At 43.0% G+C, this 18392-nt stretch overlaps 1 long non-coding RNA gene across 2 annotated transcripts; it reads left to right on the top strand.

The window, feature by feature from the left end:
- Positions 1 to 359: 359 nt before the first annotated feature.
- LOC122892175 lies at positions 360 to 18010 on the top strand. 2 transcript variants are annotated; one of them, XR_006381382.1, is made up of 4 exons: positions 364 to 428; positions 3749 to 3942; positions 12970 to 13123; positions 17932 to 18010. It is a non-coding gene; the product is annotated as an uncharacterized LOC122892175 (long non-coding RNA). The 2 variants fall into 2 exon arrangements; XR_006381381.1 differs by lacking the exon at positions 3749 to 3942 and having other exon boundaries at positions 360 to 428.
- The last annotated feature ends 382 nt before the right edge of the window (positions 18011 to 18392 follow it).

Here is an 18392-nt window from a genome sequence, read left to right as displayed (position 1 = left end):
ATCTTCTTTATACCGTTTCTCCCTGAAGCACTAGGAGGTCTTCATGCAAGAAGGCTTGGCATGGCTTATTTGGGTTTTTCAAATTCTCTGATAGAGATTTGCTTTTAGTTCTCACTCTCAGCCACTGGTTCTTTTAAAATAATCACCTGGCCTAATTTATCTCCTGTTTCTCAGAGTTAAGATATTGCTGTCATGAAATACATTTTCCTCTTCTTCTTACACCCTGCAGCCCCATTTGTATAGTGCGTTTCACAAACTAATGATGAAGGCGCTGTGACTGTCATTTGACAGTGTTGAGTCGTCAGCGGCTGGGGACTGTGCTTCAGAGTGTGTGTGGGTGGCTTCAAACACTTGGGGGCAAGCAGCCCGACAGCTCTGTACTGCTGAGTGGAGGAAATAACAAGAAAAGAGAGAAGAGGCTGTTTACTGTAAGTAACTTTTATTTTAAGATCAAGGCCAATAGGAGGGGAGTTGGGAGGGGAGCATCAAAACAATAATGAATATTTGGAGGCAGGGAATATAAGCGGGGGGGGGGAGGAGGCAAAACAATCAAAATGGGATTTTATACTAGAAAATCAAAATCAGTTTGTAGAGAACAGTGGAGCTTTAAAATGCAAGTGTCAAGGTGAGAGAAGGTTTACTTGGATTCAGAAAGAAATATTTGGGGTTGAAAAGGAAAAGGAAGCCAGAAACCTTCTCAAAAATCTGAGACAAATAGTCAGGCTCTGATCTAGACAATTTGTCCTCTCTTCCTTTGTCCAGATTCGTCCCTAGTTAGTTTCCTATGGCTGCTGTACCGAATTACCACAAACTTGCTGATTTAAAACAACAGAAATTTATTTTCTCCCAATTCTAGAGGACAGAATTCTGAAACAAATATCACAGGCATCACCAGGGCTGTGGTCCCTCTGGATGCTCTAGGGGAGAAGCTGTTCTTTGCCTCTTTGAGCTCTGGTCACTGGAGTCTTCCTTAATTTATGGTCCCATCCCTGCAACCACTGGTTCCGTGGTCACGTGGCCTCCCCCTTTCCTCTCTGCCTGCCCCTCTTCTGTCTGTGTCAAAACTCCCTCTGCCTTCCCCTCTTGGGAAGACAGGTGATGGCCTTTGTGGCCCTCCCAGATAATCCAATATAATACCCCATCTCAAAACCTTTCATTTAATCACAAATGCAAATATCCTTTTTTTGGCCATATAAATACGGTAACGTTCATAGTTTCCAGGGACTAGGATCTGGATATCTTTGAGGGAGGCATTTTCAGCCTACTAGAACTCCCAAACTTTATACCCAACCACAGTGAAAAGCAGTATATAGCTCATAGGTTCAGTTTCCTCCAAGGGCAGTCTGGCAAGAATCTTGAGCAAAGCGAGGGAGTGGGAGAAGAAGGTTGGCTCAGTTTGTCAAATATTTCTTTCAACAATATAACATTTCAGCCCCTCTTCATAGACAGGCTCCCCACATATCCACATGGCTGCCTTCTCTTTAATCAGTCTTGGCAGTAGGGAGTGATTATGGAAAGGAACTAAAAACTGTAAAGGAGGGTGGTCATATTTTAAATAGGCAGAAACCCAGGAAAATTTTCTACAATGAACATTTTTCTAAGAAAAAAAAATTTCTAAATACGGACACAGGAGAACCTGGACCCTAGGGATGGGGCCCATTGTACTGATACACACCCACCCACTTCCTCTTAATTTCAACATGCCTATAAAATCATACAAAACCAGGAAGCATTTTAAACTGCTTTCCACCTGAATATCCTGCCACATGCATTTCAGACTCATTACGCGTAAGACAGGACACAATACCTCCACCACCAACATGTTCTTCTTCCTTATTCATTGTTACAGCCTGAAAGCAGCTGTGTTAATTGGCCATCCATGAGCTTCAGAACTGGAAACCCCATGAACTGTGTGCAGACATTTTTGTATATGCACATTGATGCCTTTTCCAGGGAGAAATCAATAGCCTTCATCGGATTCTCCACAGAATTCTTGACTTCAAAAGGTGAAGAAAGGCCTGCCCTGACAGGGCACTCAGTCAGATCTACAGAAATATTGCTGCATCGCCTTGTGCATTTGCAATAGAGAATGCCCACTGCTTTGCTTTTGCATGCATTTGTCAAATTTGCGTGCATTGTCATCATACATTTGTAGGATAGCTGGCTGGGAGTCACAGTAAAACAAATTTTGGCACCATTCCCCTTCCCTTCCCTACAAGTCCAAGACCAATCTTCTCTCTGAAGAAATGGATTTTGCTCTTAAGAACAAGGAAGCAGGAGACCATAATGAATACTTTTTCTGTGTCTAAGGATTATTTTGACATGCCAACACATACCAAACAGACTTTCACATTCTTGGAAGGCTTGCCTCCACTTCTTCCAATGTTACCTAATTCACCCTCAGGTCTCAGTTTAAGTATTTCTTTCCCCAATCAACACTCCTGGGAAAAGATCATAGACTCAAATTTTGAAATATGGCTCTTGTTGCTTACTGAGTATCTATATGAGGGGAAGGAAATTGACCACGAGCTAGGAACTGGAGGCTGTCCCTCTGGTCTTAACTCTTGAAGCAACTCAGGATTTCCCTCTAACCCCATCCTCTTCTGGAATCACATTGGTATCTTCAGGAAAGGTAGGGCTGGTGCTCAGCAGCACACAGACTTCAATACGCCACTGTATCAGAAAAGAGAGTCGAGTGGCCATTTTGAAAACAAGGAGTTTTCTTTTAGAAAACTAAGAAGACCAAAAAGACTATGTCATTGAAAACAGTCATGATGAAGGTTCAAGGAAATATAACATTAAGAATTATTTTCATTGATTTTACCATTTAAAAATATGGTAAGATCTACTGATTCTAGACAGGCAGTTTTCCCTTCACAATATGTTCTTGTATCAGCCCATATAGTTTGTCTGTGGCATGATCACAATTTCATCTGTATAATTTTATGTTTAATGACTTTCCTTTGGACTTGTCCATAGCTCTACAAGAGCAGAAGCTGCCCATCTTGTTAGTGCTTAACAGTGCCATTTTGGGTAGATACCAAAAAATATTTGATATGCAAACAGATGGATTAATGAATTAACACAGATTATGATTGTTCCTCTTCCCCTAAGAGAACTGTCCTTTGGCCACAGAAGTTACTTGTCTCATTGGAAAGGCTTCTCGAAGTGGGGTGGTTTGGCCTGTCTCTGCTTGGAGCAGGGTTTCTCAACCACAACACGGTTGCCATTCTGGGCACGCTGGTTCTTTGCTGGGGAGGGCAGTCCTGTGCTGTAGCCTGTTTAACCCAACTCGGGCCTCCACCGGCTCCATGCCACAAACACCGCCCTCCTTCAGTTGTGACAACCAAAATTATCTCCAGACTTTGCCAAACTGGAAAACAAGCTCAAAGAATGAAGGGAATTGCAGGAGGTCTTTCTGAATCTGGGACAAGAGTCCACTGGCAGGTAGAAGAAGAGGAAAATGAAGCTGTGATTGAATGCCCCAAAAGCTATCCATCTGAGGCTCTCCCTACAGAGGAAGGTTTGTTTTGTTTTGTTTTGTTTTGTTTCCATTTACTATAATAAATCTGTACCGCCCCAAATCCTTGTTTTTTGATCCTATCTTTGATGTTTTTTATTATCCTATACTTTGATGTTTTTTTATTATTTCTTAATTGCTTGCTGAAAATATCTCTTGAATAATTCCAACTTTATTTCTGTTGAACTAAGAAGAGGAATTTAAATTCTTTGGTGTGTAATTCAGCAGGACAGTTACCTCAGGCTGAGACAGATGGGAACCTAGAAAAGATTACAGAATTGGGGCAGCTGGGATGCGGCTCCCAACACACCTGGGCTGCTCTGCTCAGCATGATCGGTGACAGCTTCTGACAGCTTCCTTCAGACAAGCAGCAAACTCATGGAAAGGTGACTGGAGCGAGCAGGAGTCAAGTTCTTTAGAGGGTAGGTGCTAGAAATTTGCTTAGTAATCTCAGTTTCCTGTTTTCTCAGTTCTGTATCTTTCTACACAAAGCATGAAAGACAGGGGGATCTTAGAAGGGATAATGGTTTCTGCTGAAATGGCAGGTAATACTTTCGCTGTAAAAATTAATGCAGCTGTTTCTGGATCCTGGGGCACTGCAGAATTCATTTCGGTAGGAAACCTGCTCATTGTTAAGGAATGTACAAAGAATGAAGTTGCAAATGGAACACAAACTAAAACTGAAATGTACAGAGACCACATACTTTCCATTTTCTGTAACACACCTAGTCCTCAGGAGTCCCATCTCAATGGGTAGCAGCCAGTTTGGGCGGGGTGCGGTGGGGTGGTAGGAAGAACACATGAACTTTTCTAATGAATGCCCCACTTCCTTTAAAATACTCTGTGTTGATAAAACATTCTATTGACTGAAAGTTAAACTTCCTGTGGGAGCTGGATTTCTCCTTTCCCTTCCCTTCCTCAACGTGGCACCTGGGTGTAGAGGAAGGTTGCATCTTGCTGACACCAGGGAGACAGGGCTAGGGCTGGCCTGGTGCCTGTCCTTCTGGTGTCTCTACTGCAGGCCACCTGGTCCTTTCCTCAGGTATATACAGGCTGGTGCCCACTAAGGGAGGCTGGGTCTGGTCTCCTTCAGAGTATCCTGAAAGTGGGAGCTGCTAAAGTCTGCAACTGAGGAACTCATCTTGGACTGTTCTCTGAGTTTGGTTAGGGTCACCCTGGGTACTCAGCCCTAGCTCCCCTCCCCCTCCACTTGCTGGTTGTTGTGCACCCACTGGAAGTCCAGCCACTAACACCAGATATTTCCCATCCCACCTCGAGTTTCCAGCAACAGGGCTTCTTGGCCTCACCCCCGCATAAGTGATATCTTTTTTTTTTTTATAAGATTTTATTTATTTATTTGACAGACAGAGGTCACAAGTAGGCAGAGGCAGGCAGAGAGAGATAGGAGGAAGCAGGCTTCCCTGTCGAGCAGAGAGCCCCATGCGGGGCTCGATTCCAGGACCCTGAGATCATGACCCGAGCCGAAGGCAGAGGCTTTAACCCACTGAGCCACGCAGGCGCCCCGCATAAGTGATATCTTGTAGCCAGTTTCTCAACTTGAATCTCCTCTGTTTTCAGCAGCCCCTCAGAGGATTTGAGAACTTCTAGATTCCTCAAATGCCATACAGACCCTAAGGAGTCAGGAGCTCTACCTCAGATGTCTCTTTGCACATCTCCCTCTCTTTTTTGATTATCGACTCCATGCTTGGCACTGCTAAGCAATAACAAAACAGCTTCTGCAGAGTTTATGGACAAGTGCAAAAGAAACATAATGTTATACAAATGTATTACTTTATTGTAATTGTGATAATGACATAAACAAGGAAAAACAAAGGTCCCTATGCTGTCTGCCCTCCTCTTATTAATCTGATGACCTCCCTCCTTCCTTAGAGAAGATAGGAACGACACAAGGTTCTCCCAGCCTCACTACCTGTTCTGTGACCTGTGTCTCCCTTCTCCTTCCCATAATTCCTCAGGGCAGGAGGTGGGCTGTCCACACATTCACTTCCCAATCCCTCTATACTCTTGTAGCAGGGACTAGTCTTACTGAGTTCTCTTTCTCTGGAATATTACTTCCATTTTAGCTCACCAGATTTTGTTCTTGATATGTTAATGATGGCTCAGGAAATTTTGAAAACCATCTCATCTCTTGAAAAAGACTGTCTTTTAAGACAGCTATTTAGGGGGCGCCTGGGTGGCTCAGTGGGTTAAAGCCTCCGCCTTTGGCTCAGGCCATGATCTCAGGGTCCTGGGATTGAGCCCCGCATCAGGCTCTCTGCTCAGCAGGGAGCCTGCTTCCTCCTCTCTCTCTCTGCCTGCTTCTCTGCCTACTTGTGATCTGTCTGTCAAATAAATAAATAAAATCTTAAAAAAAAAAAAAAAAAAGACAGCTATTTAGTCTCCCAACTGCTCTGGAAGTCCAAAGTGCGGTATGGATTTTCGGCCGTCTTTGCATTCCTACTGCTACAATCCTAATCCTCCCCAAAGCCAGCAGTCAGCTCTGGCAGAACAGTGAATTGGCCATGCACAAAAATTATAAAAGATAAAAGTGTAAGTCATTAGGGGCACCTGGGTGGTTCAGTGAGTTAAAGCCTCTGCCTTCGGCTCGGGTCGTGATCCCAGGGTCCTGGGATCGAGCCCCACATCAGGCTCTCTGCTCGGCGGGGAGCCTGCTTCCCCCTCTGCCTTTCCGCCTGCTTCCCCTTTTGCCTTTCCACCTGCTTGTGATCTCTGTCTGTCAAATAAATAAATAAGTAATCATTTTTTTAAAAAGTGTAAGTCATTAATAAGAAAAAAAGCATAAGATATGTCCTTGTTACTTCCACTTCACACACTGACGGAGCATTTTAGGTGTGGGAGACAAAGCCCAGGGCCAGTCCCGTGGAGTGGGGAGGTTGAGATAAGGCTCAGCATGATAAAGTCAAAGTGTTTCTCACTAGGCTAAGGAGGTTTTTCTATCTTACCTGGATAGAAATAAAAAGTAGAACTTGCGTAAGAAAGGAAACTGGAGAAGGAAAAACTAGAGAGTTAGGGCTCTCCTCAAAAACTTGGCAGGAAAGCAGGCCTGAGGGAGAGGGATGGCTACCAGTAAGACACTCCCTGTGGGGGTGGAGGCTGCAGACAGTAGTAATAGGGGTATCTGATGTCTGATTTCCTCTCCATCTGCTCCCATTGTCGCCCTTGTCATATCACTACCTTGGAGAATGGAAGTGCAGTTATGGTCCTATTCCAGAAAGAAATAAATCAGAAAGAAATGGATGTTTGGTGAAAAAAATGACCAGAAGCAACTGAGAAGAATCTGGGAGCAGGAATTGGGGGTGAGAGCTGACAGGCTACAACTAGGACAGATATCTTCCCTAACTCCATTCCCAAATCTGAGCACTTCCAGCTCTATGTGAAGGAGATCGAATTTTCTCTCTCTCTCTCTTTTTTTTTTTTTAAGATTTTATTTATTGAGAGAGTGTGAGCACAAGCACAGGGGAGAGGGGGATCCAGGCTCCCCACTGAGCCAGGAGCCTGTCACAGGACTTGATCCCAGGACTCTGGGACCATGATCCCACCGAAGGCAGATACTTGACCGACTGAACCACACAGGTGACCCACAGATCAAGTTTTCCAATGGTCAATGCTAATATGGTAGATTAAAAGTGGCCACCAATTGTTGGTTACTTCCTATACAGAGAAGTGGTATTTATTTTCTACCATTTTGCATTTGGTTTGGCCTTGTCATTGCTTGAATCAAGAGAATGTGGTGATAGCTATGCTCTGCAGATTCTGAACCTAAGTCTTTAAAAGCCCGGCAGTTTATGCTTTTCAAAACTTTGTGTCACTACACAGCTATCCTAGATAAGGAAAATCCTCCTAGGAACCTTACCTCAGTTAGAACCACTTTATCTGACAAAAGTTAGATTAACACAAGAAAAGCAAACAGAAGTTTATTAACATACGCAACACATACACACACACAAAATCATTCAGCAATGAGTCACCCAAAGAGGTGATTAGAACTTTGGCTTATATAGTATCTTAGCAGAGGAACAATAAATTTTTAGAGAAATGACAAGACAAGGGAAAGAGTTTTTGTTTCTAGGACAGCAGGCTGGGGGAGGTAAATTATATGGGAGAAATGTTAGATAAGGGCTAGCTAGAGCAAGATTTGCTCTGGTGTGGTCCATGGCCTGATAAGGGTCTAGACTTGTCTCTGGTGATTAACTTCTGTCCTTCCTGGTAGAGAGGGGAGGGGGGACACCTTTATAAATTTATGTCCTGTTTTTGGACAAATAGGGGGTAAGAAGAGAGTTTGTCTTGCATCTACTCTTCTCAGTTGCCTTTAGCTCAAAATAATTCTTACACCGAAGTGGCATATTTTGGGGTGGCATATTCATCTACTCTTCACTAGGTCTAGAAAGATCACATAGCGAAACCACATGAAAAGCTCAGATAGAGACTGACAAGCCCTGGGATGATATGGAGAAAGAGGGAGACCCAGCCAAGCTCAGCCTTCCAGCCCTCCTTTCCAAGATGCCAGACATGTGAGTAAGCCATTGGATACTGTAGCCATGGCCATGACCTGATTTTACCAACATGAAAAACCTCCAGAAAAGACAAGCAGAAGAACCTCTTAGCTGATCCCAGTCAATTCATAGAAGCATGAGATAGTATTTGCTTTAAGCCTCTAAGTTTTGGGGGTGATTTGTTATGCAGCAATCGATAAGTGGAACAGTAGGGTAGAGCCAAGGTGGCAGCAGGGAAAGAGAGTATGGTGTATTGTGCATTGGCTTTTACATGCCTCCAACCAGAAGTGACAGGTAAAATTTCCATTCTTATTTCATTAGCAAAAGCAAGTCCTATAGCCATGCTGAACTTCAGGGACTTTATGTCCAGGAAAAAAGTCCAGAGTGAAATCTACCACCCCACCTCTAGCAGCAAGGGAAGCTGGGGAAGCCAAGCAGGTTTGTAACGATTTGTTGTATGGATTCATTACCTAGGGCTGGGCACACTGCAGCCCTGAACACAATCAAGATACTGTTGTCGGGGGCGGTGAAGGCAGGAATACATACTGCATTTGCTCCAAGAGGGGAGTGGTAAGTGACAGAGAGATTGCAAAGGCTGCCACCAGCTTTTGCACCCTGCCCTGACACTGGCCCTACCCACTAAACTTGAGTTCTCGCCATCCTCACACTTTCAATCCATATATTTGGAATTTGAATTTGGAACAAGAAAGGGAGAGAGAGAAGGGAAAGAGGAAGTAAAGGAGGGATGGAGAAAAGAGGCAACAGTTATGTAGTTGGGTGTGAAATGAAAGACAGACCTTGAGTGCTCCTGACTCTAACTTCAGCACTTTTTCCACCACTTAGGGGGAGAAAATGATTAATGTTTGCACAAAAATGTCAAACAGAAAGACAAAAGGAAAGGGAACATTTCAAAGAAGTGTGAAGTGTGTGGCAGTCTGGGTGGTCTGGTTGAAAAAGGGAAAAACAATTTTTCTCAAGTTGTGCTTTGGGAAACTCTTGGAAGAATGGAACATTCTGATCTACGGCTTGACGCCTTGAGTGCTGCTCTCTCTATCCATAGCCCTAATGTAGATAATTGTTTTTTTCTCCCCTTTCTTCTAAGTACCCAGCTCAGCTCATAGTTTCTTCCTTGTTGGTCAAAATTAAAACCAAAATAGCAACTATTATTTTCATTTCTATATTAAGTGAAAAATAAAATCCTAAGGAAATGTTTAACCATCTTCAAAAGACTTTTCATATATTGTCCTCAAGAGAACTTTATTTACCATCCTCATTTTACTTGTTAAAGAACTGGGGCTAAGAGAGGTTAATTTATCCAAATTTACCTAACACATCTGAAACTAGATAGTCACCTTCATCATCCCTTAAGTTAACCACCAAAATACTCAGACTTTCAAGAAGTTATTTGGTGCATTGTTCTTAATAGAACCTGGGATCTAGAAACTGTCTAGATAGCTTGGTCAGCATTTATTGTCTCATTCAGGAATGCAATTTCTAGTTCCTCCTTCTGATGGAACTGTCTTTAGTATCCTCCCACATCTATATCATTTTTGCTTTCTCTCTACTTTTATTGTCATCCAAAAGTTCCCCGCTGTACTCCTACCTAGCAGATATGGGTTTCCATATATGTGGATATCTCAAGTCATGTCCATTTGTGGCCAATTCTGTTTATGCCGATTCTACTCACTTGATTTATGATGCCTATTAGGTATATTTTCTGCCTTATATTGAAGCCTCAAGTTCACCTAGTTTTTGCCCCTGCTTTGCTGTCTCTCCCACTCTAGCTAGACCCTTCAAATAAATCACATTATCCACAAAGCCTGCCTTGGGCTTCAGTAAAACTTTGAAGGAATTCCTCATCATTTTGCCCTGATTATCAGATCAATGACTCTTATATTTCCTGGTTCTCTTGGGCCCTGAACCTAGCTCCTGTTTTCTGCCTAGTCCTGTTGGTTAGTGGCATGAAGTTGCTCTTCCAATTTTGTCTATGCCCATCCTGAAAAATGCCTTATTGAAGCATGCGATAATAATGAGAACTGCCATTGGGTATGGGTCTACCACGTGTCTACCTCTAAGCTAAATATTTTATGTATTATTGCATTTACTCCTGTAGGGGAGGAAAAATAATTTACCCTCTACTCTTCTAAGTTCTCTGCTGGGAACTCTGTAACAAAAAACAGATTAATAGAAAAAACAGATTAATAGTCTGTAGAAATACAGACAGAAATTTATTAACATGTATACTTCATATATGAATGGGAGACAGTAACTCTCAGAGGTAGTTTAGAGTTTGGGCTTAAATATTATTTTCAGCTAAAGACAAAAGAGAGAAGGATATGGGGGAAGTCAGTTATGGGGAGATGAGCAGAAAAAGCATGGTAAACAAGAATAAGTTTTGCTATGCAGACTTAAGTCCTGTGCCTTCTCCATTGATGGGTTGAATTTCTTCTGATTTAGTCATTCTTCTCCCCCTGGGGCAGAGAGGGAGACCCCCTTAAAAATGGAGATTTCCTTATAAATGTAAAGTTCCCGGACGCCTGGGTGGCTCAGTGGGTTAGGCCGCTGCCTTCAGCTCAGGTCATGATCTCAGGATCCTGGGATCGAGTCCCGCGTCGGGCTCTCTGCTCAGCAGGGAGCCTGCTTCCTCCTCTCTCTCACTGCCTGCCTCTCTGCCTGCTTGTGATCTCTCTCTGTCAAATAAATAAATAAAATCTTTTAAAAAAAAATAAAGTTCCCTTACAAAAGGGTAACTTCTAATCTGTTTTCAGAACTTCTTCTTTGTCTTCTCTTTCTCAAAATAATTCTTACGCCAAAGATTTGGGGTGGCACATCTTACCACCCTTCACTCCTCACGACAAACCAGCCAGGTACTTCTATTCCCTTCATTTTTCCAGGAAGAAGAAACAGAAGCAGCATTAGTGCTGGGAAACATTCCTCATATTTTAAGTAAACCTCTTGTCTGGACACCTGGCACTGTGCTGCATTCTCTACATATACTACTTCATCTGGTCTTCCCAACAGTCCTGCAAACTGTCTAGGTATTCTCATCTTTACTTTTTTGGGGGACAGGGGGAAAGGGGACACTTTCCCCTTGGAAGAGGCTCGAGGAGGCTAGGTGACTTCTGAAGCAGGTCAAGGTTTAAACTTCAGTCTCCTTTCTAGCCACACTGGCCTGCTTGCCAGACCCGTTTTAGGACCTTTGTCTTCATTGTTGCCCCTGCCTCAATGCTCTTCCCCCATATCCACATGCCTCCCTTCCTCACTTCCTCCACATTATTGGTTCAAATGTCGCCTATCAGGGAGGATTTCCCTCCCCCTTGTATGAGACCTATACCTTCATTCGTGGCTGTCCCTCACCTCTTCCCCACTTTATTTTTCCCCATAGCACTTATCACTCTCTGACACCACACATTTTAGTTACTAGAATGCAAGTTCCAAGACAGGATTTTTGTCAATTCACTTACACAAGTATGTGTACAGTTTTTGAGAAGTATTTGTTGAAAGAATGGATGGATAAATAAATATCTAATTCCAAAGCCTATTCTGTTTCACCATGGTATTCTCAGATCTTTTGTGTCAGTCATATCTTCCTTTTGCTTCTAGGCTACTTTCTCATGCTAAGGAATTTTTTAAAATAAATACCTACATTCAGTATTATCAAGGAAAAGAAGAAACAAGTCCAGGCTATCCTGGGCCTGGAAACCACACTAGCAGCAGTTTTGAGCTTTATCAAAGAACACTTATTATCTGCCTTCTTGTTTGTGATGCTCTGCTAGGTATTATGCAGAAAATATTAAACCAGAGTATTTATCTCTGGCTCCATCTCCCCCTCTAGTTGGCTGGTTACTGGGAGAGGCAGCACAGGTGCCTATGAACAAATGGAATACACATAGCATGCAGCACCCAGGCCTGAATGATAGGTGTTGGGAGCCAATGTTTACAGGTCAGTCAGTCAGAGAGCAAATCCATGGGAGTTCCATTATTAGACAGGATGGGGTTTCCAGGAATCAACCAAAGAGAACTTTTCTATCCAAAATCTGTTTGATTTGGGAAGCTACTGCTGAGAAGCCATTTATCTTCTACACAGTGAGCTTCCTTACAAGTTCATGGTTTGGTTGCTGGAACCAAACATTTGACTGAAGAAGCCACAATAACAATAATGCTGGAAGAAGAAATTGCAGCATCCCCTGTCCTTGGGAAGAACCCATTTTTCATGGTGCCATGCAGATCTTGGGCCTAATGCCAACTCTTTTTTAAAACTAATTTACTGGGATGCCTGGGTTGGGCATCTGCCTTCAGCTCAGGTAATGGTCTCAGGGTTCTGGGATCAAGCCCTGCATTGGGCTCCCTGCTCAGTGGGGAGTCTGCTTCTCCCTCTGCCTCTGCCCCTCCACATGCTCAAGTTCTCTCTCTGCCTCTCTCTGAAATAAATAAAAATCTTTTTTAAAAAAGGATATAGGTATATATTCACAGATGCCAGTCTGTTAACTGGCGGGGCTAAATGACTTTCTGTAAGTGAATAAACCATAAACAAAGCCATCTCCAAGAAAGCCTCCAACAGTCCCCCCTCCTGAGATCTATACCCTTGTGTATTTCCCTCCCCCATCATGCTAGAGTTGGTCTGTTTGACCGTTAGCATACAGCAGAACTAGTGACATGTCTTCCTAGATTAGGCTATAAAAATAAAAGGTGAGGGGTGCCTGGGTGGCTCAGTGGATTAAAGCCTCTGCCTTCGGCTCAGGTCATGATCCCAGGGTCCTGGGATGGAGCCCCGAATCGGGATCTCTGCTCGGCAGGGAGCCTGCCTCCCCACTTCTCTCTGCCTGCCTCTCTGCCTACTTGTGATTTCTGTCTGCCAAATAAATAAATAAATAAATCTTTAAAAAAATAATAAAATAAAATAAAAGGTGAGGAATTGAAACCTTCTGCCAACAGCCATGTGAACACATCTGCGAGTGGATTCTACTCAAAGCTTCATTCAAGCTTTCAGAAGACAGCCATCCCTGCTGACAGATTGCCTGCAACCTCATGAACCAGAACCCCTTGGCTCAGCTGCTCCTGGACTCTGCACTGTTGTTGTTTAAAGCTGGTAAGTCTGGGATACCTGGGTGGCTCAGTGGGTGAAGCCTCTGCCTTCAGCCCAGGTCATGACTTCAGGATCCTGGGATCTAGGCCTGCATCTGGCTCTCTGCTCAGCAGGGAGCCTGCTTCCCCCTCTCTCTCTGCCTGCCTCTCTGCCTACTTGTGATATCCCTCTCTGTGTCAAATAGATAAAATAAAATCTTTAAAAAAAAAGTTGTTAAGTTTTAGGGTAATTTGTTATGTAGCAATAGATCACTAAGACATTTTTTCATCCCAAAGTCCTCCCCTCTCCTAGGGCATATGAGCAATGTCTCTTTCACCATTCCTAGACATTTTGCACTTTGTTTGGCAACATATATTTCATAAGAAAAGACACAATTTAGTACCAGCATTTTCTTAGCTACCTGGTTTTAAAATCAGCTTCACTCAAGCCAGAACTTTAAAAAGGGAGAAAAATGACCTTAGTGGCTGTAGTAGGGGTCCCACTATGATTTCCAGCTCTAGTATTTCAAGACTACATGTTACTGTTACCAAAATTTCCCTTCTTTCATGGCTTTCCATCATGCTTACCTACTTCCTATGAATCTTCCTCTGAATCCACTGATTGCTTTAAAGGAATCACATTCATAGGGTTTGGTTTTCTTTCAATACTTTTTTAATTCATACATTTGCTCTTCAGCTCATGATAAAATGTTCTTTGAAGATCTTTGAAGAACGTTTTTAGGTCTAAGAATTTAAAAACATTGGGGCGCCTGGGTGGCTCAGTGGGTTAAGCCACTGCCTTCGGCTCAGGTCATGATCTCAGGGTCCTGGGATCGAGTCCCGCATCGGGCTCTCTGCTCAGCAGGGAGCCTGCTTCCTCCTCCTCTCTCTCTCTGCCTGCCTCTCTGCCTATTTGTGATCTCTCTCTGTCAAATAAATAATAAAATCTTTTAAAAAAAATTAAAAAAAAGAATTTAAAAACATTAAAGATTTTTTATTTATTTATTTGAGAGAGAGAGACAGTGAGAGAGAGCACGAGCGAGGAGAAGGTGAGAGAGCGAAGCAGACTCCCCATGGAGCTGGGAGCCTGATGCGGGACTCGATCCCGGGACTCCAGGATCACGCCCTGAGCCGAAGGCAGTCGTCCAACCAACTGAGCCACCCAGGCGTCCCAAGAATTTAAAAACATTAAGTGGGGTGCCTGGGGCTCAGCTGGTTAAGTGTCCAAATCTTGATTTCAGCTCAGGTGATGACCTCAGGGTCATGAGAGGGAGGCCCACATCGGACTCTGTGCTGGGTGTGGAACCCACTTAAGATTCCCTCTCTCCCTCTCCTGCTGCCCCCCTCCCGCTGTGTGCTCTCTCTCTCAATAAATAAGTAAATAAGTAAAAGTAAGTTAAAACATGGAATTCAACTGCTTCGGCCATTCAGTGTTTCGACCTAAGAGGCAATGTATATGAAGGTCTCAGAACAGTTCCTAGCATATGCGTTCAGTAAAATTATTATTTATATAGAAGTGCATATTGACTCCCTATTATATAGATAAGGAGATGCTTAATGTGCTTAATACATAGAGACCAAAGTAGGGAAGAATTATCCGCTAACAGCTTGGACGCTACAGTGGATGTCAAATTCAGAATAGCTCTTATAATTCTAGTCAAGAACGCTCCCATAGCATGGTTTCTATGATTTCTCCAACATCTGTCATATAGAGCTGTTAACAAAGCTAGTCTCTCAAATGCTTCCTGATAGGTCATTGTATAATGATCCAGCATAAAATGACTCAAAAACTTCTGTGGATGGTTAATATCCATAGATATTATTAAAGGAAGGAAGGAAGAATTGATCATTTTCCAAAGCTTTAATTGTCCTTAGTTCTGACCCACAAATAATTGTGCAAACTTACTTTGAGTATAACTTTGCAGATCAGGTAAAATGTATACATGGTTTTATGTGTCAATAATTAACACATTACTGTGCCTTTGGGTAAACACATTTCTTAGATTTAAGCTAGCAAATTACTGCCTCACACCTCTAGGAAACCATGTATACATTTTACCCGATCTGCAAAGGTATAGGCCATTATAATATCCTCAAAATGAGTTTGCACAATTACTTGTGGGTCAGAACTAAGTCAATTAAAGCTTTGGAAAATGCTTCTTCCCTCCTTCTATCTTTCCTTCCTTCCTTCCTTTGATGAATTTACTTTGAAGACCAAAATTTATTTTCCCTTTTCCCCATCTTTATTGAGGTATAAGTGACAAATAAAATTGTACATATTTACGGTACATTATTTGAGGTTTTGACATAATACACATTGTGAAATAATTGTCACAATCAAGCTAATTAACATGAAAAAAATGATGTTTCCGGGCGCCTGGGTGGCTCAGTGGGTTGAGCCGCTGCGTTCGGCTCAGGTCATGGTCCCAGGGTCCTGGGATCGAGTCCCGCATCGGGCTCTCTGCTCAGCAGGGAGCCTGCTTCCTCCTCTCTCTCTCTCTCTGCCTGCCTCTCTGCCTACTTGTGATCTCTGTCTGTCAAATAAATAAATAAAATCTTTTAAAAAAAAAAGATGTTTCCAAATTTAAAAAATTTGAATTGCAACTGATTCCCTCATGATTTTACAAAGGAAATGAAGACAAACTATAAAAAAAAAAAAATTAAACGACAGAATATTAGCACAAGAGAAAGCAGTTCCTGGGTGTTGTCTAGACAGGCATTCAGAAAGCAGGGACAGTATTACTTGTTCTTTTTCTTTTAACCACTTATCGAGAGAAAGAATATCAATTTTCACGTCATAAATAAGTCACTGAAGATGATTACATTCTCCCTTCCTTCCCCAGAGAAAAAGGAAACTGAAAAGTTCAACATAAAACGTACATTATTATACTTGGGCAGACCTATAAGAGCAAAAGTTTTTTATAACCTCACTACAATAAAACTACTAACACCTCTTGCTTACTAACACCATATTAATCAGTTATGATCTTGAAGTTATATGGTCCCTTATACCCCAAACACATGTAACTAATTTGACCCAATACTAATTACCTTGTTCTGTATAGCAATGACCCATAAACTTATCAGCCTAACACAGCGACCACTTACTTACTACCTCACAATTCTCTGGGTTAGCAATCTGATTTGGGCTCAGAGGAGCCATTCTTCTGATCTTAGCTGGACTAACCCACCAGGGTGTGGTCAGCGGCTGGTTGGCTAAGGAGCTCTAGTTCTATGGGAGGGCTCATCTAAGATGACCTCCGCTGGGACAGGTCATCTCTGCCCCACATAGGCCTTTGTCCTTGAGGCAATTTCCTGGCCTCTCCGGCGCTCTCTGCTGGCTCACTCACATCAACATACAAATACGCTGTTACTTCTCTCACACCCAGAAAGTCCGCTTTCATCTTTAGTTAACATCTTATCTCTGTTAGTCTTACAGCAAAACTCTTGAAAAAATGTCTGTACTCACTGTCTTCAATTCCATTCTTCCCATTTTTGCTTAAAACCTACTCCAAAAGGTTTTAGCCCACACCATTCTGCCCAAGTGGCTCTTGTCAAGTTCACTGATAACCTTTATGTTGCTCAGTTCAACGATCCATTCCCATTCCTTACATGACCCGCCTGCACTTGACATGTGCACCACCTAGTCTTCTCAAAACACTTCCTTCACCTGGCTTCTGGGCAGCACGCCCACGTGCCTGTCCTCCTCCCTCACTAGCTCCCCCTTCTTGGTCTTCTTGGCTGGCTCCTTCTTATCTTCCTGATCTCTCAATGTCAGAGTTCCGCCAAGCTCAGTCCTTGGATTTTTCTCTTCTCTTCCTTGATTTTACTCAGTTCCCTGGTGATCTCATCCAGTCTCCTGGTTTTAAGTACCATCCATATTCTGATAATCCAAATTGATATCCCATCCTCTACCCCAAGTCCAGACATAAACAGCCAGCTGCCTACAAGGTATCTCCACTTGGATGTTAGATTTTTCTATTTCTGCTGCAACAAACTGGGGAGTTTAAAACATGTAATTAATGGGGCACCTAGGTGGCTCAATCAGTTGGGTGTCTGCCTTTGACTCAGGTCGTGATCTCGGAGTCCTGGAATCGAGTCCCGTATCAGGTTCCCTGTTCGGCAGGGACTCTGCTTCTCCCCCTCCTTCAACCCCTCCCCCCAGTCATGCATACACTCTCTCAAATAAATAAAATCTTAATAATAATTTAAAAAGGCCATGAATTTATTATCTTACTGTTGTGGAGGTCAGAAATCCAAAATGGGTCTCACTGGGTAAAGTCAAGTTGTCAGCAGGGCTGCATTCCTTCTAAAGGCTCTAGGGGAGAATTCATTTTCTTAGTTTCCAGTTTTTAGAGACTGCTGGCATTTCTTTGCTTGTGGCCCCTTCGATGCTCAAAGCCAGCAATGGCTGTCAAGTCTTTCTCACTTACATTACTCTGACACTGACTTCTTAGTCTCTCTCTCCCACATTTAAAGGCTTATAATTATATTACATACACCTAGATAGTGCAGGATATCCTCCCTATTGTAATAGGTAGGCTAATTAGCAACTTTAATTCTACTACTTTAATTCCCCCTTGCCGTGTAACCAAACTTATTCACAGGTTCCAGGGATTAGGAACTGGATGGCCCCTTTTGGGGGGTCATTACCATGACTTCCACAAATGCCTTATAGTCATGTCAAACCTAGCACATCCAAATTGACCTCCTGATCTTACCAAGCATGCTCCTCTCTAGGTCTTCCTCAATTTCAGTCTGTGCCAACCTCATCTTTCCAGTTGATTAGAGCACCAGGTTTAGAGTCAACTTTTCCTTCTCTTCTCTTTCTAGGTCATATCCAGTCTATGAGCAAATCCCGTGGACTCCACCTGCAGAATATACTTAGCATCTGATGATTCTCGAAACCTCCTTTGCAAACACATGGGTTCATTCCCCTCCAGTACTCTCCCGGGTTGCTGGTAATGGTCTCTAGATCTCCCAGAGTATCCTAATAGCCTCCCAACCCATCTCTGTGGGTTTCTACCCTGGCCTACCAGCACCTGTCTCCTGTCTGCCCCCACATAGTCTATTCTCAATATAACAGCCAGATGATACTTTTTTTTAAAAAGATTTTTATTTATTTAACACAGAGAGAGCGTGAGAGAGAGAGCACAAACAGGGGGAGCAGCAGGCAGAGGGAGAAGCAGGCTCCTGGTTGAGCAGGGAGCAAGATGTGGGACTCAATCCCAGGACCCTGGGATCATGACTTGAGCTGAAGGCAGACACTTAACCGACTGAGCCACCCAGGTGCC

The sequence above is a fragment of the Neovison vison genome, chromosome 12 (assembly GCF_020171115.1).
Source record: "Neovison vison isolate M4711 chromosome 12, ASM_NN_V1, whole genome shotgun sequence".
NCBI lineage: Eukaryota > Metazoa > Chordata > Mammalia > Carnivora > Mustelidae > Neogale > Neogale vison.
Note: the sequence above shows the minus strand (reverse complement) of the source record. Positions and strands in the feature narration are given on the sequence as shown.